Consider the following 26,162-nt stretch of genomic DNA (forward strand, 5'->3'; position numbering starts at 1 on the left):
TACTGATATACCCTAAAGAGACACCTGTAAAAAAGCACTCCCAGAACACGCCATTAGCAATGAGCAACACACCCAAACCGTCCCAGGACCCAGCACAGGAATTCACCATACACACAGACGCTAGGATACATAGCACAGTCAGCTCAAAACACAGCGTCCAGCTCCAAAAGGCAACACTTACCCCAGGTCCGATTCCCAAGGCAAGCTCTCCTGCGGGCTGCTCCCTCAGTTTCTCCTCTGCCTGGCTTTCCTGGAAGGCTGGTGGCTCTAGGAAGGAGGCCCAGTTCAACGCCCTGCCCCCACTCCTGCTACGTCCTGAAGAGACACCTGTAAAAAAGCACTCCCAGAACACGCCATTAGCAATGAGCAACACACCAAAACCGTCCCAGGACCCAGCACAGGAATTCACCGTACACACAGACGCTAGGATACATAGCACAGTCAGCTCAAAACACAGCGTCCAGCTCCAAAAGGCAACACTTACCCCACGTCCGATTCCCAAGGCAAGCTCTCCTGTTGGCTGCTCCCTCAGTTTCTCCTCTGCCTGGCTTTCCTGGAAGGCTGGTGGCTCTAGGAAGGAGGCCCAGTTCAACGCCCTGCCCCCACTCCTGCTACGTCCTGAAGAGACACCTGTAAAAAAGCACTCCCAGAACACACCATTAGCAATGAGCAACACACCAAAACCGTCCCAGGACCCAGCACAGGAATTCACCATACACAGACACTAGGATACATAGCACAGTCAGCTCAAAACACAGCGTCCAGCTCCAAAAGGCAACACTTACCCCAGGTCCGATTCCCAAGGCAAGCTCTCCTGCGGGCTGCTCCCTCAGTTTCTCCTCTGCCTGGCTTTCCTGGAAGGCTGGTGGCTCTAGGAAGGAGGCCCAGTTCGACGCCCTGCCCCCACTCCTGATACGTCATAAAGAGACACCTGTAAAAAAGCACTCCCAGAACACGCCATTAGCAATGAGCAACACACCAAAACCGTCCCAGGACCCAGCACAGGAAATCACCACACACAGACGCTAGGATACATAGCACAGTCAGCTAAAAACACAGCGTCCAGCTCCAAAAGGCAACACTTACCCCACGTCCGATTCCCAAGGCAAGCTCTCCTGTTGGCTGCTCCCTCAGTTTCCCCTCTGCCTGGCTGTGCTGGAAGGCTGGTGGCTCTAGGAAGGAGGCCCAGTTCAACGCCCTGCCCCCACTCCTGCTACGTCCTGAAGAGACACCTGTAAAAAAGCACTCCCAGAACACGCCATTAGCAATGAGCAACACACCAAAACCGTCCCAGGACCCAGCACAGGAATTCACCATACACAGACACTAGGATACATAGCACAGTCAGCTCAAAACACAGCTTCCAGCTCCAAAAGGCAACACTTACCCCAGGTCCGATTCCCAAGGCAAGCTCTCCTGCGGGCTGCTCCCTCAGTTTCTCCTCTGCCTGGATGTGCTGGAAGGCTGGTGGCTCTAAGAAGGAGGCTCAGTTCAAACCCCTGCCCCCACACCTGATACACCCTAAAGAGACACCTGTAAAAAAGCACTCCCAGAACACGCCATTAGCAATGAGCAGCACACCAAAACTGTCCCAGGACCCAGCACAGGAATTCACCGTACACACAGACACTAGGATACATAGCACCATCAGCTGAAAACACAGCTTCCAGCTCCAAAAGGCAACACTTACCCCAGGTCCGATTCCCAAGGCAAGCTCTCCTGCGGGCTGCTCCCTCAGTTTCTCCTCTGCCTGGCTTTCCTGGAAGGCTGGTGGCTCTAGGAAGGAGGCCCAGTTCGACGCCCTGCCCCCACTCCTGATACGTCATAAAGAGACACCTGTAAGAAAGCACTCCCAGAACACGCTATTAGCAATGAGCGACACAGCGAAACCGTCCCAGGACCCAGTACAGGAAATCACCACACACAGACGCTAGGATACATAGCACAGTCAGCTCAAAACACAGCGTCCAGCTCCAAAAGGCAACGCTTACCTCAGGTCCGATTCCCAAGCCAAGCTCTCCTGTTGGCTGCTCCCTCAGTTTCCCCTCTGCCTGGCTTCCCTGGAAGGCTGGTGGCTCTAAGAAGGAGGCCCAGTTCGACGCCCTGCCCCCACTACTGATATACCCTAAAGAGACACCTGTAAAAAAGCACTCCCAGAACACGCCATTAGCAATGAGCAACACACCCAAACCGTCCCAGGACCCAGCACAGGAATTCACCATACACACAGACGCTAGGATACATAGCACAGTCAGCTCAAAACACAGCGTCCAGCTCCAAAAGGCAACACTTACCCCAGGTCCGATTCCCAAGGCAAGCTCTCCTGCGGGCTGCTCCCTCAGTTTCTCCTCTGCCTGGCTTTCCTGGAAGGCTGGTGGCTCTAGGAAGGAGGCCCAGTTCAACGCCCTGCCCCCACTCCTGCTACGTCCTGAAGAGACACCTGTAAAAAAGCACTCCCAGAACACGCCATTAGCAATGAGCAACACACCAAAACCGTCCCAGGACCCAGCACAGGAATTCACCGTACACACAGACGCTAGGATACATAGCACAGTCAGCTCAAAACACAGCGTCCAGCTCCAAAAGGCAACACTTACCCCACGTCCGATTCCCAAGGCAAGCTCTCCTGTTGGCTGCTCCCTCAGTTTCCCCTCTGCCTGGCTGTGCTGGAAGGCTGGTGGCTCTAGGAAGGAGGCCCAGTTCAACGCCCTGCCCCCACTCCTGCTACGTCCTGAAGAGACACCTGTAAAAAAGCACTCCCAGAACACACCATTAGCAATGAGCAACACACCAAAACCGTCCCAGGACCCAGCACAGGAATTCACCATACACAGACACTAGGATACATAGCACAGTCAGCTCAAAACACAGCGTCCAGCTCCAAAAGGCAACACTTACCCCAGGTCCAATTCCCAAGGCAAGCTCTCCTGCGGGCTGCTCCCTCAGTTTCCCCTCTGCCTGGCTGTGCTGGAAGGCTGGTGGCTCTAGGAAGGAGGCCCAGTTCAACGCTCTGCCCCCACACCTGATACACCCTAAAGAGACACCTGTAAAAAAGCACTCCCAGAACACGCCATTAGCAATGAGCAACACACCCAAACCGTCCCAGGACCCAGCACAGGAATTCACCATACACACAGACGCTAGGATACATAGCACAGTCAGCTCAAAACACAGCGTCCAGCTCCAAAAGGCAACACTTACCCCAGGTCCGATTCCCAAGGCAAGCTCTCCTGCGGGCTGCTCCCTCAGTTTCTCCTCTGCCTGGCTTTCCTGGAAGGCTGGTGGCTCTAGGAAGGAGGCCCAGTTCGACGCCCTGCCCCCACTCCTGATACGTCATAAAGAGACACCTGTAAAAAAGCACTCCCAGAACACGCCATTAGCAATGAGCAACACACCAAAACCGTCCCAGGACCCAGCACAGGAAATCACCACACACAGACGCTAGGATACATAGCACAGTCAGCTAAAAACACAGCGTCCAGCTCCAAAAGGCAACACTTACCCCACGTCCGATTCCCAAGGCAAGCTCTCCTGTTGGCTGCTCCCTCAGTTTCCCCTCTGCCTGGCTGTGCTGGAAGGCTGGTGGCTCTAGGAAGGAGGCCCAGTTCAACGCCCTGCCCCCACTCCTGCTACGTCCTGAAGAGACACCTGTAAAAAAGCACTCCCAGAACACGCCATTAGCAATGAGCAACACACCAAAACCGTCCCAGGACCCAGCACAGGAATTCACCATACACAGACGCTAGGATACATAGCACAGTCAGCTCAAAACACAGCTTCCAGCTCCAAAAGGCAACACTTACCCCAGGTCCGATTCCCAAGGCAAGCTCTCCTGCGGGCTGCTCCCTCAGTTTCTCCTCTGCCTGGATGTGCTGGAAGGCTGGTGGCTCTAAGAAGGAGGCTCAGTTCAAACCCCTGCCCCCACACCTGATACACCCTAAAGAGACACCTGTAAAAAAGCACTCCCAGAACACGCCATTAGCAATGAGCAGCACACCAAAACTGTCCCAGGACCCAGCACAGGAATTCACCGTACACACAGACACTAGGATACATAGCACCATCAGCTGAAAACACAGCTTCCAGCTCCAAAAGGCAACACTTACCCCAGGTCCGATTCCCAAGGCAAGCTCTCCTGCGGGCTGCTCCCTCAGTTTCTCCTCTGCCTGGCTTTCCTGGAAGGCTGGTGGCTCTAGGAAGGAGGCCCAGTTCGACGCCCTGCCCCCACTCCTGATACGTCATAAAGAGACACCTGTAAGAAAGCACTCCCAGAACACGCTATTAGCAATGAGCGACACAGCGAAACCGTCCCAGGACCCAGTACAGGAAATCACCACACACAGACGCTAGGATACATAGCACAGTCAGCTCAAAACACAGCGTCCAGCTCCAAAAGGCAACGCTTACCTCAGGTCCGATTCCCAAGCCAAGCTCTCCTGTTGGCTGCTCCCTCAGTTTCCCCTCTGCCTGGCTTCCCTGGAAGGCTGGTGGCTCTAAGAAGGAGGCCCAGTTCGACGCCCTGCCCCCACTACTGATATACCCTAAAGAGACACCTGTAAAAAAGCACTCCCAGAACACGCCATTAGCAATGAGCAACACACCCAAACCGTCCCAGGACCCAGCACAGGAATTCACCATACACACAGACGCTAGGATACATAGCACAGTCAGCTCAAAACACAGCGTCCAGCTCCAAAAGGCAACACTTACCCCAGGTCCGATTCCCAAGGCAAGCTCTCCTGCGGGCTGCTCCCTCAGTTTCTCCTCTGCCTGGCTTTCCTGGAAGGCTGGTGGCTCTAGGAAGGAGGCCCAGTTCAACGCCCTGCCCCCACTCCTGCTACGTCCTGAAGAGACACCTGTAAAAAAGCACTCCCAGAACACGCCATTAGCAATGAGCAACACACCAAAACCGTCCCAGGACCCAGCACAGGAATTCACCGTACACACAGACGCTAGGATACATAGCACAGTCAGCTCAAAACACAGCGTCCAGCTCCAAAAGGCAACACTTACCCCACGTCCGATTCCCAAGGCAAGCTCTCCTGTTGGCTGCTCCCTCAGTTTCTCCTCTGCCTGGCTTTCCTGGAAGGCTGGTGGCTCTAGGAAGGAGGCCCAGTTCAACGCCCTGCCCCCACTCCTGCTACGTCCTGAAGAGACACCTGTAAAAAAGCACTCCCAGAACACACCATTAGCAATGAGCAACACACCAAAACCGTCCCAGGACCCAGCACAGGAATTCACCATACACAGACACTAGGATACATAGCACAGTCAGCTCAAAACACAGCGTCCAGCTCCAAAAGGCAACACTTACCCCAGGTCCGATTCCCAAGGCAAGCTCTCCTGCGGGCTGCTCCCTCAGTTTCCCCTCTGCCTGGCTGTGCTGGAAGGCTGGTGGCTCTAGGAAGGAGGCCCAGTTCAACGCTCTGCCCCCACACCTGATACACCCTAAAGAGACACCTGTAAAAAAGCACTCCCAGAACACGCCATTAGCAATGAGCAACACACCCAAACCGTCCCAGGACCCAGCACAGGAATTCACCATACACACAGACGCTAGGATACATAGCACAGTCAGCTCAAAACACAGCGTCCAGCTCCAAAAGGCAACACTTACCCCAGGTCCGATTCCCAAGGCAAGCTCTCCTGCGGGCTGCTCCCTCAGTTTCTCCTCTGCCTGGCTTTCCTGGAAGGCTGGTGGCTCTAGGAAGGAGGCCCAGTTCGACGCCCTGCCCCCACTCCTGATACGTCATAAAGAGACACCTGTAAAAAAGCACTCCCAGAACACGCCATTAGCAATGAGCAACACACCAAAACCGTCCCAGGACCCAGCACAGGAAATCACCACACACAGACGCTAGGATACATAGCACAGTCAGCTAAAAACACAGCGTCCAGCTCCAAAAGGCAACACTTACCCCACGTCCGATTCCCAAGGCAAGCTCTCCTGTTGGCTGCTCCCTCAGTTTCCCCTCTGCCTGGCTGTGCTGGAAGGCTGGTGGCTCTAGGAAGGAGGCCCAGTTCAACGCCCTGCCCCCACTCCTGCTACGTCCTGAAGAGACACCTGTAAAAAAGCACTCCCAGAACACGCCATTAGCAATGAGCAACACACCAAAACCGTCCCAGGACCCAGCACAGGAATTCACCATACACAGACGCTAGGATACATAGCACAGTCAGCTCAAAACACAGCTTCCAGCTCCAAAAGGCAACACTTACCCCAGGTCCGATTCCCAAGGCAAGCTCTCCTGCGGGCTGCTCCCTCAGTTTCTCCTCTGCCTGGATGTGCTGGAAGGCTGGTGGCTCTAAGAAGGAGGCTCAGTTCAAACCCCTGCCCCCACACCTGATACACCCTAAAGAGACACCTGTAAAAAAGCACTCCCAGAACACGCCATTAGCAATGAGCAGCACACCAAAACTGTCCCAGGACCCAGCACAGGAATTCACCGTACACACAGACACTAGGATACATAGCACCATCAGCTGAAAACACAGCTTCCAGCTCCAAAAGGCAACACTTACCCCAGGTCCGATTCCCAAGGCAAGCTCTCCTGCGGGCTGCTCCCTCAGTTTCTCCTCTGCCTGGCTTTCCTGGAAGGCTGGTGGCTCTAGGAAGGAGGCCCAGTTCGACGCCCTGCCCCCACTCCTGATACGTCATAAAGAGACACCTGTAAGAAAGCACTCCCAGAACACGCTATTAGCAATGAGCGACACAGCGAAACCGTCCCAGGACCCAGTACAGGAAATCACCACACACAGACGCTAGGATACATAGCACAGTCAGCTCAAAACACAGCGTCCAGCTCCAAAAGGCAACGCTTACCTCAGGTCCGATTCCCAAGCCAAGCTCTCCTGTTGGCTGCTCCCTCAGTTTCCCCTCTGCCTGGCTTCCCTGGAAGGCTGGTGGCTCTAAGAAGGAGGCCCAGTTCGACGCCCTGCCCCCACTACTGATATACCCTAAAGAGACACCTGTAAAAAAGCACTCCCAGAACACGCCATTAGCAATGAGCAACACACCCAAACCGTCCCAGGACCCAGCACAGGAATTCACCATACACACAGACGCTAGGATACATAGCACAGTCAGCTCAAAACACAGCGTCCAGCTCCAAAAGGCAACACTTACCCCAGGTCCGATTCCCAAGGCAAGCTCTCCTGCGGGCTGCTCCCTCAGTTTCTCCTCTGCCTGGCTTTCCTGGAAGGCTGGTGGCTCTAGGAAGGAGGCCCAGTTCAACGCCCTGCCCCCACTCCTGCTACGTCCTGAAGAGACACCTGTAAAAAAGCACTCCCAGAACACGCCATTAGCAATGAGCAACACACCAAAACCGTCCCAGGACCCAGCACAGGAATTCACCGTACACACAGACGCTAGGATACATAGCACAGTCAGCTCAAAACACAGCGTCCAGCTCCAAAAGGCAACACTTACCCCACGTCCGATTCCCAAGGCAAGCTCTCCTGTTGGCTGCTCCCTCAGTTTCTCCTCTGCCTGGCTTTCCTGGAAGGCTGGTGGCTCTAGGAAGGAGGCCCAGTTCAACGCCCTGCCCCCACTCCTGCTACGTCCTGAAGAGACACCTGTAAAAAAGCACTCCCAGAACACACCATTAGCAATGAGCAACACACCAAAACCGTCCCAGGACCCAGCACAGGAATTCACCATACACAGACACTAGGATACATAGCACAGTCAGCTCAAAACACAGCGTCCAGCTCCAAAAGGCAACACTTACCCCAGGTCCGATTCCCAAGGCAAGCTCTCCTGCGGGCTGCTCCCTCAGTTTCCCCTCTGCCTGGCTGTGCTGGAAGGCTGGTGGCTCTAGGAAGGAGGCCCAGTTCAACGCTCTGCCCCCACACCTGATACACCCTAAAGAGACACCTGTAAAAAAGCACTCCCAGAACACGCCATTAGCAATGAGCAACACAGCGAAACCGTCCCAGGACCCAGCACAGGAAATCACCATACACACAGACGCTAGGATACATAGCACAGTCAGCTCAAAACACAGCGTCCAGCTCCAAAAGGCAACACTCACCCGGGTCCTACCAGCGCTTCGCAGGACGCTGCCCGGTGCCGGGGCGTTTCGCGGGGGCTGCTGCTCTTGCTCCGCCCCCCCCCTCCCGGCCAGACGCGCTGCAGGGTGTGTGTGGAGGAAGGAAAGGGGCGTGGCTAAGGCGAGACCTTTTTATACCCTCAGAATTGGGCGATACCACGTGCCGGCGGCGTGGTGCGGGGGATATACGATGGTCCCCTCCGCTTTTTTGGTTTCGTCCTCTTTTGGCGGGAAAAACTGCGCCTGCGCAGTCAGAGAACGCTGAGGGTGTCGGAAGGGTGAAAGTGGGCGGGGCTAAGGCGCTCCGGGGCGTGGCTAAGGTGTCTGAGGCTAAGGTGGTTCGGCGCGGCCCGCGCGGCACCAGCGGCTGCGGGGCTCGTGCTGTGGCTGCCGGAGCGTCCTCTGCCCGCTCTACTGTCCCCCCGCTAACCACGCCCCTTGCGCTAGCCCCGCCCCTTCATCTAGGTTCGGAGTCTCCAGCTGGTCCCTTGCGGTCGCCTCCGGCTTCTCTGCCCGCATCAGTGTCTGGCCTCGTGCCCGGGCACGTGTCGGCCAGAGCCGGGGCAGCGCCGCCCAATGGCGAGTGTCCCGGGGAAGTGGCGCGCGGGCGGGGCTGCTCCCCGCAATTAAAGCGGGTGAATCGGGACCGCGCCCAGGCCGGTGGGCAGCGCGCGGCGCCAGTGGCTCCAAGGCGGCGGGTTCGATCCCCGCACGGGCCGCGGCTCTTTCCGCTGCCGGGCAGGAGGGAGTTGCCTTTCCAGTCCCCGCTGGTGACCGGCGCAGGCAGCGAAAAGGATCCGCGGTAAAGTCTCCAGGCGCCCCGGTGCGGTAACGCTGCCCGCGAATGCGGGTTGCGGGGCAAGCGCCGCTGGGCGCGGAGACAGAGTCGCTGCTCCCCGCGGGGAGCCTGCCTGCGCCACCCCTCTCCCGGCCGCGCCAGCGTCTCCCGTCTCGGCTGCGCGGTTTCCCCGGGGCCGGCGGGCGATCCCCGCGCTGAGCGGAGCGAGCGACCTTCCGCCTGGTGCTTTTCCTTCTTCGTGGCTGTTTGCGGCACAAACTCAGGCTGGTTTGGCCGAGTCACTTTCCTGCCCCCCAGTTCTCTCCCCGGCCCCTGGAGCTGATGCCGGCAGCGCCTGGGGCCGCCCCGAGGGGCGGGTAACAGGCACCGGGGAACGTCCCCAGCCGGGGTGGGCACAGAGGGGCCGCTGTGAACGTCTCCTTAGTCCCCGCTACGCACCCGCTGCTCAGCCTGGGCTCCCAGATCACGATATCGGAGGCAGCAGCGTCTGACCCGGGAAGCTCAGCCAGCTCCGGGCTCTGTACCCGGAGCAAAGACAGACCCCAGCCTCCTCCGCCTGCGCAGTGACCAGGGACCCCTCCCCACACGCCTGAGCCCCCCACAGCCCCCAGGTACAGCTCAGCAGATGCGAGTCAGTGGCCAGAAGGGACCCAGGCCCGGGCAGGAGTGGGGCTGAAAGAAGAGACCAGAAAACGAGCAGGGGGGAGGCGGCTTTTTCTGTCTGGTTCTGACAGTCTCAATGGGGCAACTCTGCCTCCGCCACCGCCTGGGACCTGTCCCCATGGCTTCTGTCACGGCCTGGCAAAGGGAGGCTGAGTCCCAGCAGCTTCCTGCCCCGGCCCAAGTAGTTTTTGGGGAGAGAAGGTTGAAGGAGGGAGGAGCCACTGGAAGCCCTTGGGGCTGGCTCTGCCTGTGACAAGAGAAATGAGGTTTCCCCATCACTGGAGAACATGGGTATGGATCCCCCTGCCTTTTGTAGGGTCAGCCAGTGCTCTGCTACTGGAACTAATCCCCCCGCCTACAAGGACCCCCCCTTGTTCCAGAGCTGCCTGAGGCTCCTTTCTGAAAGGGCTATTTGGGGGGGACCAGCTAGCTCAGCTGGTTCAAGTGTGGTGTTAATAATACCAAGGTCATGTGCTCCAGCTGGCTGCTGGACAGGTGGGATGGGGCCTGTCTTCCTTTAGTTACCTACTATGGACAGGCAAGCAGAAACCAGAGAGCTTTGCAGAAAGCAGGCCAGACATCTGGTAGGAGGAACCTCCACCATGCCCAGAGGCTGTGAGCAGGATTCAAACCTACACAGGGAAACCCCATTGGATTTCTAGTCTAACACCTTAACCACTCGGCCATCACAGCTAGGAGCTTAGCTCTGCCCCCACGGAAATGTGTCTCCATCTCAAGGGAGCGGTAGCCGGATTTGCTCCCATCTTCTCTCGCCTGCTCTCTGGTGCTGAGGGGCTGCCCCTCCCTGCTGCCCCAGCTCTTATCCCTGCAAGAGACGTTGTGCAGAGACCACTGGTCTTTGTGCCACAGCACGTGCCTGGGATGCGGGACTGAGGAGTTTCCCCAAGTAGATACAAACCCCTCCCCCGACACTCTGTTCTACTCAAGACCCTGCAGCCCTCCCTTTGGTTGGCTGGTGCCTGGCATGTGGGGAGTTGCGGGAGGAGATTTCTAGAGTCCCACAACAGCTGCTGCTACCGTGCTGATGTGCACATCTGTCTGGGACAGGAGTGGCTGATATGTGGCTATTGAGCCACATACGGCTCTTTGCTCAGAGAAATGCGGCTCTCGGGGTTGCGACTCGTTCAGAGCCGCATGCCTGCTTTGTGCACGTGCCCCAGTGCCTGGAGGGAGAAGTGCAAGGCCGTGGCTGTGGCAGCTCCAGTAAGACCCAGGCATTGGGTTAGAATGGGAGGGGACTGGGGGTACCTGGCTCTGGGGGAGGGAATTGGATTAGAGTGGAGGACCTGGCTCTGGTGGAGAGATGTGTGGCTCTTTGCACTACTATCCACTGCTCTTTTGGGTTAGTGCAGGGTGGCCAACCCATTAGAGATGAAGAGCCAAAATAGCTGTGGATAGAGTGCGAAGAGCCACATACCACAGAGGGGGGAAAGGGGGAGCTATTGAGGAAACAAAAAAGTCGCACCGGGGGGAAATTGGTACCAGTGCACCATTCTAGGGCAGACCATCACCAAAAAAGCACTAGGAAGGGGTGAGAGGTGCAAGCTCTGAGAGGGTATGTCTACACTACCCCGCTAGTTCGAACTAGCGGGGTAATGTAGGCATACCGCACTTGCAAATGAAGCCCGGGATTTGAATTTCCTGGGCTTCATTTGCATAAGCCGGGCGCCGCCCATTTTTAAATCCCGGCTAGTTCGAACCCCGTGACGCGCGGCTACACGCGGCACGGAGTAGCTAGTTCGGATTAGGCTTCCTAATCCGAACTAGCTGTACTCCTCATTCCACGAGGAGTACAGCTAGTTCGGATTAGGAAGCCTAATCCGAACTAGCTCCTCCGTGCCGCGTGTAGCCGCGCGGCACGGGGTTCGAACTAGCTGGGATTTTAAAATGGCGGCGCCCGGCTTATGCAAATGAAGCCCAGGAAATTCAAATCCCAGGCTTCATTTGCAATTGTGGTATGCCTACATTACCCCGCTAGTTCGAACTAGCGGGGTAGTGTAGACATACCCTCAGTGAGGTGATTCTCAGAGCGCAGATTTAATGGTTCCTGGTTCAGTCCCAGGCTTTGACAGTCCCTGTGGCTGCTCCCTTGTTTGGTTCCTCTGTGGAGAGCCTGCCTGTGCCTCCTGGAAGGTCCTTGCCTGCCCTGCTGCTCCACCCAGCAGCTGTCAAGTCCTGCCTCAGCCGGGGGAGGGAAAGAAGCTCCCCTTAGAGCTGGAGTCAAACTAGCTCTCTAGGGATACCTGCTGGGGTCAAACCAGCCATGTAGGGACACACAGGCTATGTCTACACTGGCGCGATCTTGTGCCAGAGCTATGCAAATGAGGCTAAGTGTGGAATATTGCCCAGTCTCATTTGCATGTCTAATGAGCCCCCATTTTTGCAGAAGAGGCTCTTGCGCAAGAAGGAGCTGTCTACATTTCCCTTCTTGCGCAAGAAAAACCCTCTAGCACAATTCCGTTATTCCTGAAAATAATCAGCCATAGGCTATGTCTACAGTGCCTCCCTTCTTGTGCAAAAAAAAAAAAAATGCAAATGAGGCAAAGCGTGGAATATTCCTGGGTTTGTGCAAGAAAAGGCGCCGTCTAGAAGGCTCCTTTTTGCACAAAAACCTCTTCCACAAAAACGGAGCCTCATTAATTATGGAAATGAAGCACAGCGATATTGCACACTTCGCCTTATCTGCATATTTTTTGCATGAGCGGGGGCCGTGTAGACACAGCCTTGCTGAGCAACTACTCCAGGCCTCTGCTCTGTAAGCTGAGTATGGAAGAGCCTTTTGGGGCTGCTGCTTTGTCCCGGTTTCTCTGTCCACAAGGGCAGGAACAGAATCCTGGAATCACCTTCTGCCCAAACTTGCCCTCTTGGGAACAGCTGGTTGCAGAAGGTGAGGACGGAGGGTCGGTGCCCGTCTGCCAGTAGCTCCTGGGGTCAGAGGCAGGGCGAGGACGCTGCAGCAGAGCATCCTGTGTTGGTATCACGCGTGACATCACAATGCCCCGATGCACACGGCCAGCCCCCCCCTCCCAGAGCAGCAGCAGGCTGGGAGGTCAGTGCACTGGGATGGAACAGGCTGTCAAGCCACGTTGGCTCCTGCCACCTGCTGCTACATGGCACCAAATTTTGGAAAACCCTGTTCTCTGGACACCGCCCTTCTACCTCGTAGTCTCTGAAAGGAGCAGAGGGGATGGGCCCCGGATGGGGAGGGTGAGGAGAGTATCAGAGGGGTTGTGTAGCTTGTTGCCCAAGGAAGGGGTGTGGCCAAAAGACAGGTCTCACTGTGAGCAGGATTTGAACCTGCACAGGGAAACCCTATTGGATTTCAAGTCCAACACCTTAACCACTCAGCCATCACCTCAGCAGTGCCCCAGAGCCAGGGAAACTGGTAACTAATCCCAGTGCCCAGGCCTGATGTCGCCTGCCCCACAGAATTCACACAGCAAACCTGGCTCCCAGCTCACAGGGGGAGCTGGGGGGTTTGTTGCTGGGCCGTGGGGTGAAGCATCAAACCAGCCCCCTCCTGTGGGTCCTGTGAGTGTTGCAGAGTCTGGGCCCCTGGCATCTAGGCACCAGCAAACAAAAGGTCTGGGGGCCACATAGTCGGTCCCTTTGGGGGGGGCCCTGTTAGTCTGTAGCTCTGACAGGTGAAAAACCAATGAATGGTCCTAGAATGAGAGAATCCTGCCTTGTGTCCGTGTTTGCTGTCCCAGAGAGCGGCCCAGAGAGCGGCCACACATCTCAGGTGGAACGGACCCTCACTGACCGCAGATTGTGATGGACCCTAACAAGGAATTTGTCCTGAACGCAGCAGAGCTGGGGCAGGACACAGGTTCTGTCTACACAGAAAAGTTATTTTGGAATAATGGCCGTTTAGAATAACAATGCCAAAGTCTGTGCAGCAATTCTGTTAATGTGAAATAATCTGAAATAACAGACGGCTTATTCCAACTTCTGTAAACCTCACTCTATGAGGAATAACGCCTGTTCACAATTAGCTATTTCAGAATAATGTGTGTGGAGATGCTCCACTTCCTCTACTTCAAAATGCCCCCTCCCTAGGCCCATTCTAAGTTATTTCTCCCAGGGCTCTAAATCAGTAGCTCGTCTGCATTAGGGGAGCCTGACTCGGACTATTCTGAGGTTTCCCTGCAGTGTAGACGTGCTAGTTCGAAATAAGCTATTTTGGAATCACTATTCAAGAACAGCTTATTCCAAAATCAATGTGCCGTGTAGACATAGCCAGAGAGTCCTGAGAGATGAAGCTGTTGGTGGGAAGCCAGGAGAGCTGAGCCCAGCCTGAGACCTGAGTTTCCCAGGTCCCCAGCAGAAGCTGTATATGTAGGTCCCATGGTGTAAGGGGCAGCACTCAGAATTCTGAATCCTGCAATGTGAGTTCAAGTCTCAGTGGGACCTGCTGGGGCAGGGCTGGTTGCTGTGAGCTCTTCGTGCTCTGTGGGTTTTACATTCCTTGTGCTGAGGTTCGCCGGGGCAGTTTTACTCCTGTGCTGGGTGTCTAAGGCCCAAGGGTGCTTGGTCCCCAGACTGATCAGACTTGTGGTCAGGTGCCTGATGCTCTCCCAGCTGTAGGGCAGGTCACCTACTCGGCCCATGCTGGAGGAGCCAGACAGTGTGAGCTGAACAGAGGGTTTGGGTGGGGAGGGGGGTTGTATATTTGGGGAAGGGTCTTGAGTCCTGGCTCCCAGCCACATGCCTTGGCACAAAGACCAAAGGCCCCTGCACAAAGTGCATTGTGGGAATAAGAGTTGGGGCAGCAGGAAAGGGGCCGGCCCCTCAGCACCAGCGAGCAGGCAGGAGAAGATGGGAGTGAATCCTCCTACCTCTCATGCGCAAAGGCAGCACTAGCCCCTCTCCTAACACTCCACAAGGCCCAGCAGCTCCGTGCCCCACTCGGTGGGTTTTTTCGGAGACCAGGGAAGAAGAGGGAGGGGTCTCTGGATGCTCAGAACCCCCCGACTCTGCCTGTGAGAAGAAGGAAGGAGAACACGACAGACACTGAGGAATATGGCTATTGATCCCACTGCCTCTCACGTGCTAAGTGAGGGCTCTGCCACTGGAGCTAATTCCCCCGGCTATGAGCAGTTTTCCTGCCCCACCCAGCACGGGTGGGCTACACGGGGCCAAATATCGGAAAAATCTCTTCCTAAAAAATGATCCGCAGATTTGCATTTGTTCTGCGGGAGGGGATGGGGAGAACACAGTCTACATGTAGTCTAGACTCAGGGGTGATGGGACAGGGTTTTATGTAATGATGACAGGGGTGCAGAAAGCAATAAGAATTTTTTTCTCCAACTCAAGATTCTGGGTGACAGAATGAAACTGGTAAGTAGCCAAATTAAAAATAAATTAAAAAGAAGCATTTTTGTGCCCAGTGGAACTCCTTGCCAGAGGATGTTGTGGAGGTGAAATCTACAAGAAGGTCCAAAACAGAACTGGATAATGTAATGCAGGAAAGGTCAATCAATGGCATTTAACCAGGAAGGACAGGGCAGGTGTCCTGAGCTGGTGTATTCTAGAAGCTGAGAATGGGCAACAGGAGGGATCACTTGACAATTGTCTGTCCTGAGGATTCCCACTAGGCAATGAAATTGGCTGCTGTTGTGAGACAGGATCCTGGGCTAGTTGGACAACTGGCATGGCCCAGTCTGGCTGCTTTGATGTTCTGTTTGGTTTCTGTTCTTGTCCCCTCTGGGCAAGGGAGAATGGACCCATGTCCTGAAGGGGACAGAAAGTGGCCTGTGAAAGGCTAGTGTAGGTAAGGAAAAAGACAAGTTTGTGTGTCCCTGATGGTCTAGTGGTTAGGATTCAGCACGTTCAGTACTGAGGCCTGGGTTCACTTCCTAGTCAGGGAAACCAACCTTGGTTTTCACAGGACAACTGCCTACTCATTCATCTTACCTCATTGTTACAGCAGCTGTGACCCAAGAGGTTCACTCAGGGCCCCTTTCCCACCTCTCCCTCACTGCCAAGACAGCACCTGCCATTTTCACAAGCCCTTCAGAAGGGGCAGAGCTGGGTCACTCAAACTGCCCCTCCCCTCTCCCATGCAGGCAGCCCTGCAGGAAGCTCTGTGGCGCACACAGCACTAGCCCAGCGCAGTGTCAGGTCTGCACAAGATCTGTTTGTTCAGTTTGGTTGTTGAAGGAGACAACCCAGAACTGGCTCCAGCCCCCACTCAGTAACCTGGGGAAATGACCCACCAGGCCTGGGCCCCTCGGAGAGGCAACGATTCCCCACTGGCCAGGGCAGAGCCTCCCTCTGACACAGTCATGGAGCCTTCTCCCCCTGGTCCTGCCTCCCTCTTCACTCAGCTCTCACTGCTCGGTGCTGCCAGGGAGGGGCCTCACTGCAAGAGCCGCCTGGGCAGGTTCCTGCCACAGAGACACGTCCCAGAGCAGGACGGATGCTCAGACCGACACTGAGTGTTGCTCAGCGCTGGGGTGAGACAGGGAAGGACAAAAGGGTCTAACGGCGCCTGCAGCCTTTCAGAACAGCCCCCGGCCCCAACCCAAGTACCAACCCTGATCAGGATCCCCAAGGGCACTGACACAGATTCCCTGGCACAGGACAATCCCAGGCTTCGCTTCTGCCGGCCAGAGTTTTCCCCTCTTCTGTTTCCTGTCAGCTCCCTGTAAAACACCTCACAACGGTAGATGAGGGTGAGTGGGGATAAACCCAGCTGTGCTGTAGAGCGGCTGTTAGGTGGGGAAAGAGAGGTGCTCCCTTTGCCTCCCGAGCAGCTCACATATGTAAGAAAACTGCAGTTGAATACCTTTGCACAGCTGTCAGGATGGCCGAGTGGTCTAAGGCGCCAGACTCAAGGTGCCATCTTTCCCTCAGTTGGGTGTTCTGGTCTCTGAATGGAGGTGTGGGTTCAAATCCCACTCCTGACATGGCTTCCTTTTGATATCTAGAGAAGTGACCTCATTTCAATGACTCCCCTGACATTGCAGGAGCCCTTGCTCAGCATTTCTCTCAGGCTGCATCTACACAGCAGCGTTCCTTGGGAATAACGGCCATTACACTGCAATAACAATGGGAGTGTCAACACAGCGATTCCATTATTCCGACTTCTGTAACGCTCCATCCAGACCAGTGGTCTGAGGAGCCAGGAGGTTTCCAGGCTGCAGACAGACAAGCCCACAGGCAAAGACAAAGTGGAGTCGTTGGGACTTCAGCCCAGCAGGGTCTCTGTGTGGCTTCCAGACCTTTTGTTTCCCGTTTCCAGGGGCACACATTCAGCAACACTCACAGGCCCCACAGCAGGGGGCTGGTTTGATGCTTCACCCCTTGGCCCAGCAACAAGCCCCCAAACTTCGCCTGTTCTAAGAGCCCGGTTTGCTGTGTGAATTTTGTGTGGCAGGTGACGTCAGGCCTGGGCATCGGGATTATCTGCCAGTTCCCCTGGCCCTGGGGCTTTGCTGTCTTCACATCCGTGATGGCCGAGTGGTCAAAGTGTTGGACTAGAAATCCAATAGGGTTTCCCTGAAAAAGTTCTAAGCCTGCTCATAGCGAGGCCTGTGCTTTGGTCACTCCCCCTGCTAGCGTAACTCTTCTGCCAGGTAGTGCTGGCAGCAGCCAGGGCTGGGTTCGATGTCTAGGGGTTTCTCTTCATTCATCTCACACAAAAGTGGCTTGAGCCCCCACCCAGCAGCCTGGGAAATCCCCCCCCCCCCCCGAGTACCTTGGGGTGGTGATGCTTCCCCACTTGCCGGCACAGAGTCTGAATGTAGAAAGGAAACTTTTAATGAAAGAGGGCGAGAAGTAACGTGGCATTAGCCTGGGAAAATACCACAAGCAGGGCTCAGAACCAACCCACAAATAAATCTCGGCTCAAGTGGCTTGAGCAGTGTCCTTTGCCAGCAATGTAGGTCCAGCAATGTACGTGTCCCATTCACATGCCCAAACTCTCTCTGTACCTCACTCACAGTTGCTGCCCTTGCTCAGGGCAGATAAGAGCTCAGGCATGATTGGAGGGAGTGGGCATAGGAGGCATCTCACCCACTCCGTTTGCCACCCGCCACTGCTCCTACTGGCTTGCCGCCAGCTACTCCCACCAGCTACCCTGCTGGCCACCTGCCACTTTTCCTACTGGCCACCCACCAACTACCTGCTCTTGCCCCTACCCTTCACCCTGCTGGCTGCTTGCTCCTGCCAGCTGCTGCTTCTATGATCGGGATCGGTCTGGCTCTGGGCTAAACCCAGTGATTTCTGCTCTTTGTCAGTTTCCTTGGTGATTTCAGCTCTTGGCCCCCCGCCTAGGCTGGACAAAAGATTCCAGCCCCCACTGGAATAATATTTCAAAATAACAAAGAGATTCCTTAAGGAGTCTGTTCTAGGTCTATCCTTAGAATGGGTAGTGGGGGAGGGAGAGGCAGAATGAACCCGTCTCATAGCTCATGGCTGGAGGACATGTGGGCTGCTGGTTCACGCTCCTTCCCCCCACACCCAGAGTCCACTCCACTTGAGTCTGGAAGGGGAAGGCTCGTCCATCCCAGACTTTTTTCAGTGACAGTGTCTCTCCTGCAAGCACTGGTGTCATATTTTACAATTCCTACAGTTAGAGATAAAATGGTTTGTGACCCCACCACAGCCAAATTAGTTACAATACTCCACATTCCATTCTCACAACCGATCCTCCATCAGGCCTATAGCACCGGCTGAACTGGATTTACATAGCCACAGCCCGGATTCCTTTCCCAGCCCAGCATCAGCTGTATTTCCATATCAACAGTTGAGTATCTTGCAGGGCTACACAACTGAAGGAGTGTCCCCACACCTAGGACTGCTCTCCCCTTTCAGCTGGCTGTATTGGAAACAGTGGTTGAGACTCTGTTTACTTCTGCAGTGCAGACATACCCTGAGCGAGTGGGGGTGATACAGGGGGAGCAGCTCAAACAGGCCAAAGGGTTGGCCAGGAGCAGGACATGACCCCTGCAAGGCAGCAGTGACATCATAAGTGCCTTGTGTAGCACCTCAGCTCATTGGTTGGGAGGCAGTGACCTCACTGAGGGTCCAAGACAACAGCCAGGTGGGACAGGGGCAATCTGAGACTACACACTACAGAGTGTTTGAGCTGCTCCCCACGAAAAGCGGCGAGAGGGAGCCCTTGGCTGTGGGACCCACTTGTGCCTGTTGTTCAGGGTTAAATAAGATCTCGCCCAGGAGGCTGCCTGTTCCCTTCCCACCTTCAATTGGCTGGGAATCAAATCAAGCAAGGGGCAGCAAACGCCAGGCACCGTCATGGTCTGGGCCACAGATAAAGACCCTCTTGGAGCTGTGGTCCAAGGAGGAGTCTCTGCAGGCCCTGCAGTCCATGCGGAGGAATGTGGACATTTATGTCCGAATGGCCAATGGTCTTACAAAGAAAGGCCACCTCCCTCCTACCCCCGCATCCTAGACCAAGTCAGAGCCAAGGAATTGCGGCAGGGGGATGTGAGGGAAGCTCACTGTGAAATCAGACGAGAGACGGACACTGTCAGTAAACACTCATATCGGAAATGCTCCTCTGGATGCTGGGCCCACCAGAGCCATGTGCCGCTGCCATCTGCCTGCTCCATGGACGTCTTCCCATTGCAGAGCGCGCCGAGCCAGACTGTGACTAGACAGCCCGTCTCTGGGCACCCAGGGGCTACGTCTACACTGCAGGCTTCTTGCTCAAGAATGGCCGTTCTTGCGCAAAAACTTGAGGAGCATCTACACTGCACACGCGTTCTTGAGCAACTAAATTTACGGCAAAACGTAGGAAAAGAGAGCTTCTTGGGCAAGAGGTATTCCTCTCCCCATGAGGAATAAACCCTCTTGTGAAAGAGCTCTTGCACAAGAAGGTAGTATGAATGGGCAACAGGGTTTATTTGTGCAAGAAACCCCTATGGCTAAAATGGCCATCAGAGCTTTCTTGCACAAGAGAGCGTGCACACTGCCACGGACATTCTTGCGCAAAAGCACATTGCACTGTGGACGTGCTGTTGCACAAGACATTTTGCGCAAGAACTCTTGCACAAAACAATTCTTGTGTAAGAAGCCTGAGGGGTAGATGTAGCCAAGGGGTGTTTGGGTTTGTTATGAGCACTGAGCTTTGTACAACAGCCCAGGGAACATTGTGAAAAGCCCAAACCTTCCAGCCTTGGGTGTCCCTAACCAGCCAAGTGGCACAAAGGTTTCTGGTAGTGCTGGCTTGGGGTAGGTTGAAGCAAGTTCCTGCAACTCAGCTGCGGTGGCCAAGTGGTTAAGGCGATGGACTGCTAACCTAATGTTCTCTGCACACATGGGTTCAAATCCCATCCTCATTGGGATCTTGCAACCCTTCCTCTTGCTTCTCCCAGATCTCTCTTCAGTTCAGTGCCAGCCCCTCCTGTAACCCTGCCTGCCCCAACCCCTCCCACTGCAGCCTGGGGAAAGGGGAAATCTCCACAGAGACACTCCCAGCTGGGACCCTCAATCCCTTCTGCCCTCAAGGGGAAACCTCACAAAGGAGATTCCAGGCAGCCAGGCCATGGGGGTCTCTGAGATGCTCCAGCCCTGCAGCCTGTCCCACCTGGCTGTTGCCATGGTTCCTCTGTGAGGTCACTGCCTCCCAACCAATGAGCTGAGGTGCTGTAAAAGGTCCTTGTGATGTCACTGCTGCCTTGCAGGCTCATGTCCTGCCCCTGGCCAGTCCCTTGGCATGTGTGAGCTGCTCCCCCTCCCCCCGTCACTCAGGGCTGGTTCTGAGGCTCAAGCAGGGAACATCAGAGGCTGCTCAGAGGGCCACATTGCTAGGCCAGGGGCCCTGCTGTGGGGCTGCTGTACAGACAGGGCCATAGAGTCTCAGGAGGCTGCAGCAGTGGGAGACACTTCCCTGGTTTCAAGAGGGAGACAGGACGTCAAGGCCCATGACTTGGAGCCAGCTACAGATACCCATGGAAAGCTGATTTTCAGAGGGGTGTGATCAGCCCTTCCTGTGTATCTGGCTTCTTCAAAGGGGCTTAATCAGGAGCTAAAAGTTGAAGAAGGGACATTCAGAAGGGTGAATTTCTGTCTCTGGGAGTCTTTTACATGTACCCCAGTGGCCTAATAGACAAGGCACGGGCCTCCTAAGCCAGGGATTGTGGGTTCAAGTCCCACTTGGGGTGACAGTTTATTCTCAGTGACAAAGAATTTACTTTTCTCTACTCTCTGAGACAATTGCCAAGGATTCTCTACAGAAACTGACAAGCCAATGCTGGTGTTAGGTGCAGATCTGAGTGCTGAAAGCCCATGCATCAGAATGAAACAGGGAATTTGGCCCTAGAAGGCCCAGGAGTGACAGCCAGAGGGAGGTGACTGTAGCAGAGCAGGGTCTGTCTGGAGACAAAGCAGAGCCTAAGGATGAGAAGGCCCATGAGAGGCAGAGACTCCAGAGCAGTGGGGGGTTAGTTACTTGGTTTACCTGGTGGGGTTTGGGGGGTGGAGAAGCTGTGAAGCTCTGAGAGTGGATAAGGTCCCTGGCTGAGCTGCGCCACCTGCCGTGTGTGCGACTCAAACTGTCCCACGTCCCCTTTTGTGTGTCTGTTGCGCTTCCAGCGTCTTTCCTCAGGCACGTTCATCCGGCAAAGACCCCCCCAGGGATCTTGTATCTTCCTTTGTGCCGCTCAGTCACAGACACAGCAGAAGGGTTTTCCTGCAGCCACCGGCCCCAGCTCCAGCCCCTCTCTCCAGGGAACTGCAGCCCCTCAGACCAGGCAGCTGCTCCCAGCATTCAGGAGGCACCAGGCCGAGAAGAAACCGTCTGACACGGTGCTGCCAGGGAGGGGCCTCACTGCTAGTCGCTGAAGCAAAATGCAGGACTATGTAGCACTTTAAAGACTAACAAGATTGTTTATTAGGTGATGAGCTTTCGTGGGCCAGACCCACTTCCTCAGATCAAATAGTGGAAGAAAATTGTCACAACCATATATACCAAAGGATACAATTAAAAAAAATGAACACATATGAAAAGGACAAATCACATTTCAGAATAGAAGGGGGATTCGGGGCGGGGGGGAAGGAAGGAAGGTAAGTGTCTGTGAATTAATGATATTAGAGGTGGGGAAAGTTAGATGTCTGTGAGCTAATGATATTAGAGGTTATAATTGGGGAAGCTATCTTGGTAATGGGTAAGATAGTTTGGGTCTTTGTTCATTCCCTCCCGGAGAGTGTCGAATTTTAACATGAATGACAGTTCAGAGGATTCCCTTTCAAGTGCAGATGTAAAAGGTCTTTGTAGCAGAATGCAGGTGGTTAAGTCATTGAGAGAGTGTTCTTTCTGGTTGAAATAGCAAGAAACTGTTTTTTCTTTGTGATCTTGTCTGATATCTGTTTTGTGGGCATTAATCCTTTGGTGAAGTGTCTGAGACGTCTGTCCAATGTACATAACAGATGGACACTTTCGGCACATGATAGCATAGATTATATTTCTGGATGCGCAGGAATATGTGTTCTTGATCTTATAACTCACTTGGTTAGGTCCAATAATGGTATCAGCAGAATGAATATGTGGACAAAGCTGGCAACAGGGTTTGTTGCAAGGGAAGGTACCAGGGTTGGTATTAGTGTGGTATGTCCTGTGGTTGTTGGTAAGAATCATCTTGAGGTTAGGTGGTTGTCTATAGGGGACTATAGGTCTGTTTCCCAGAGCCTCTTGGAGTATGGTATCATGTTCCAGTATAGGCTGTAGTTTATTGATAATGTGTTGGACACGTTTAAGTTGGGGGCTGTAGGTGATGACAAGTGGTGTTCTATTGTTGGTTTTCTTGGGTCTGTCTTGAAGTAGATGGTTTCTAGGTATTCGTCTGGCTCTTTCAATTTGCTTTTTTATTTCTCCGGGTGGGTAGTTGAGGTTTATAAATGCTTGGTAGAGATCCTGAAGCTTCTGGTCTCTAATTTCACTTGCACAGCACTGTGGCTTAGCTGGCTAAAGCACCTGCCTCATAAACAGGAGATCCTGGGTTCAAGTCCCAGTGGTGCCTTGCTGTAACCTTTGCTCACATTTACTTATGCCCTTCTGGGACACAGAAGAGGCCTCCCCTGGCCACCCATGGAACTGCTGGTTCAGGAAAAGGCTGACTGGGGAGGAGCATTGGGAAGAAGGAAACCACAAGCCTGGAGCAGGTACAGAGGCTGCTGTGACTAGCACTGGCAAGGCAGGGCTCTTGCTGCAATTGCTGGGACAGGAGAGCAAACACCACACTCCCTTGAGGGGGTCAGGGCCTAGAGAGCCTGAGAGTTGGGCAGAAGGAAGCCACAAGCCCCGCAGGTGAGAAGCGCAGTAGAACAGTTTAGAGGTGGGTCTGAGTAGGGCACCGTGGCTTAGCTGGTTAAAGCACTTGCTTAATAAAAGGCAGCTCCTGGGGTCAGTAACTGCTGGTGCCTTGTTGCAGCTTTTACTCCCATTTACTTATGCCCCTTCTGGGACACAGAAGAGGCCTGTCCTGACCACCAATGGCACCTGCTCCAGGCTTGTGGTTTCCTCTTTCCCAAGGCCCCTCCCCAATCAGCCTTTTCCTGAACCAGCAGTTCCATGGGTGGCCAGGGGAGGCCTCTTCTGTGTCCCAGAAGGACCTGGGAAAATGTGAGCAAAGGCAGCAACAAGGCACCACTGGGAGTTGAAGCCAGGATCTCCTGTTTACTAAGCAGGGGCTTTAGCCAGCTAAGCCATGGCACTCTCCTCACCTCAGGCTGGGACTGTGGAGTTGCCTTTGAGGTTCTGCAGGGTTGTGGGAGAGAAAAATGGAGCAAACTTTGATTATCTGGTTTGTAAACCCCTGGGTCTCAGGGTTTAGGTTGGAGTCTCCCGCTCCCAGGAAGTGGCTGGCACTTTGCTTTGTCTTTGCCTGTGGGCTTGTCTGTCTGCAGCCTGGAAACCTCCTGGCTCCTCAGACAACGGGTCTGGATGGAGCGTTACAGACGTCGGAATAATGGAATTGCTGTGTAGACGCTCCCATTGTTATTGCAGTGTAATGGCCGTTATGCCCAAGGAACGCTGCTGTGTAGATGCAGCCTGAGAGAAATGCTGAGGAAGGGCTCCAACAATGTCAGGGGAGATGGGGAAATGAGGTCACCTCTCTAAATATAAAACAGAGGATGTGCCAGGAGTGGGATTGGAACCCACAGCTCCATTTGGAGACCAGAACACCCAACAAACAGAAAGACAGGTCCTTGAGTCTGGCACCTTAGACCACTCCGCAATCCTGACACCTATACAAACATGTCAAATGCAGTATTCTTACATGTGTGAGTTGCTCAGGGAGGCGGCAGGAGCACCTCTCTTTCCCCACCTAACAGCCGCTCTACAGCACAGCTGGGTTTATCCACAGTCGCCCTTGTGAGGTATTTTGCAGGGAGCTGACAAGAAGCAGAAGAGGGGAAACTGCTGGCCGGCAGAACTGAGGCTTGGGATTCTCCTGTGCCAGGGAGTCTGTGTCAGTGCCCTTGGGGATCCTGAGTTGTGCGGCTCCTGGGCTTGTTGGCTCCATACCAGGGGTGTCTCTTCTGCAGGGTGATGCTTGTTCCCGGGCTAATGCTTATCCCTGGGACACACTTTGTGCAGGGACCGTTGGTCTTTGTGCCACAGCACGTGTCTGGGACGTGGGAGTGAGAAACCTGCCTCAAATAGACACATATCCGTCCCCCGCAGTGCTCTGCTTGAGACCCTGGAGCCCTGGCTTTGACTGGTGCCTGGCACGTGGGGAATTAGATCTAGGGGGAGATTTCTAGAGTCCCACAACAGCTGCTGCTCTCATGAAGATGTGCACATCTGTCTGGGGTTACTGGGCACCCGGCCTGCTTCCTGTCCCTGCCGACCTGGGAAAAGCGGCATCACTGGCTCAGGGGTTCCTCTCCTCAGTGCACTGCAGAGAAAGCCCTTGTGTGTTAAAGGGCCTCAGGGAGCCCGGAGCAGAGGAAGCTGGGATTCTGGACCCATTGATCCCCTCAACACACACACACAATCCCAGCCCCAAGCCCCCCCACATCCCTAATCCTGTGCCCTGACTTCTCTACCCTTCCACATCCTCACCCCTGTCCTGAGCCCCACCCCCAACACACAATCCCCAGATCTCTGCCTTGAGCCTCCCACATGCCACTCCACACTGTAATTTCTTACAGGTACTGTCCTATCCCAACCCCTCCCCCAACTTCCTGCCTTGAGTCTCCCCCCGCCCAAGGGGTGGTGCCCTATAGAACAGTCCCTGTGAGAAATGTGTCACTTTCACTCCTGGGAGCAGCTCAGCCAGGCAAAGGGGCTGCCTGGGGCAGGACATTAGCCCTGGAGGGCAGGGGTGGGTGTGGCAGTGACATCACAAGGGCCTTTTGCAGCCCCTCATCTTATTGGCTAAAGGAGGCTGGGAGGCAGTGACCTCACAGAGAGTCCATGACAATGGCCAGGTGGGACAGGCTGCAGGGCAGAGGAAACCTCAGAGACTTTGCTGCAGGGAGTCTCAGAGCCCCCCATGGCTTTGCTGCAGGGAGTCTCAGAGCCCCCCATGGCTTTGCTGCAGGGAGTCTCCTTCTGGAGATCTGCTCTTGAGGCCAGAGAGAGAACGAGGGTCACAAGCACGAGTGTGAGGAGGAGCCTCCTTGGAGTTTTCCCCTTTCCCTTGACTAACTGACCTAGAAGACAGACGTTCCTGTGGAGAAGGGAAGAGCCTCCAAGAGGGGGACCGGGAGGTCTGGAGCGTGTGCGCCCTGCACAGAGGCTGCTGCTGGGGGCCTGCTTCAATGGCCCAGCAGCTCAAGTTCCTCTGAACCAGCTTCTCCCCCTGGAGCCACCACCCAGCGCTACTGAGGCCCCTGACATGAGGCAGTGGGACCATCAGAGGAAGGTGCCAGCCTTAGCCCTTCGTCCCAGCCCCCTCCCAGGGTCTTTCCCCAGCCCCTCCCTAGTTCTACATTCCCCACATAAAAACCAGAGAGTTTGTTCTTTCAACAGGGAAAAGTCCTGTTTGTGTTACCAGCAAGGGGAGGGGGAGGGGGAGAGGGAAGGGGATGTGTTGGGGTATGTTGAGGTTGGGAGGGAGGCACAGAGGGCAAAAAATGAGGAGTAATGTTGGTTAGTTGGAACCAAGGGGCTGGGTTTGAACTACTGCAGAAGAAAGGACTCTGCCCCTGGAGCTGCCCTGTCCTCTCCAGAGCCCTTAGGCTGGCACTGGGGAGGCCTGAGTCCAGGCAGTGCCCAGCCAAGGGGGAGGGGTTAGGGTTAGCCCCATGCTAGGTCTCAGCTGCTGTAACATGTGGCAAGAAGATTGACTAGGGACATGTTTGGGGAAAGTTGCAGCTGGTTTCCCTGACTGGGAATTGAACCCAGGCCACAGCAGTGAGAGTGCTGGATCCTAACCACTAGACCATCAGGGACACATAAAACAAGCCTCTTTGCTCACCTACACTAGCCTTTCGCAGGCCATTTTCTGTCCACTTCAGGATGAGGGGGGGTCCATTCTCCCTTGCCCAGAGGGGACAAGAACAGCCAAATAGAACATCAAAGCAGCCAGACTGGGCCATACCAGTTGCCCAACTAGCCCAGGATCCTGTCTCACAACAGCAGCCAATTTCATTGTCCGGAGGGAATCCTCAGGACAGATAGTTATTAAGTGATCCCTCCATTCCCAGCTTCA

At 54.9% G+C, this 26,162-nt stretch overlaps 1 protein-coding gene and 3 non-coding genes across 4 annotated transcripts in view; 1 reads left to right on the forward strand and 3 right to left on the reverse strand.

The window, feature by feature from the left end:
- Nucleotides 1-26,162, reverse strand: part of LOC142821621 (zinc finger protein RFP-like) — a 411,497-nt gene that overhangs the window by 316,129 nt on the left and 69,206 nt on the right. The window lies entirely within an intron of this gene.
- TRNAS-UGA (transfer RNA serine (anticodon UGA)) lies at nt 12,811-12,895 on the reverse strand. Its single transcript has one exon. It is a non-coding gene; the product is annotated as a tRNA-Ser (tRNA).
- Nucleotides 16,337-16,445, forward strand: TRNAL-CAA (transfer RNA leucine (anticodon CAA)). The gene is made up of 2 exons: nt 16,337-16,374; nt 16,400-16,445. It is a non-coding gene; the product is annotated as a tRNA-Leu (tRNA).
- On the reverse strand, nt 25,831-25,902 carry TRNAE-CUC (transfer RNA glutamic acid (anticodon CUC)). Its single transcript has one exon. It is a non-coding gene; the product is annotated as a tRNA-Glu (tRNA).

The sequence above is a fragment of the Pelodiscus sinensis genome, chromosome 19, assembly GCF_052426305.1.
Source record: "Pelodiscus sinensis isolate ZL-2025 chromosome 19, ASM5242630v1, whole genome shotgun sequence".
Lineage (NCBI taxonomy): Eukaryota > Metazoa > Chordata > Testudines > Trionychidae > Pelodiscus > Pelodiscus sinensis.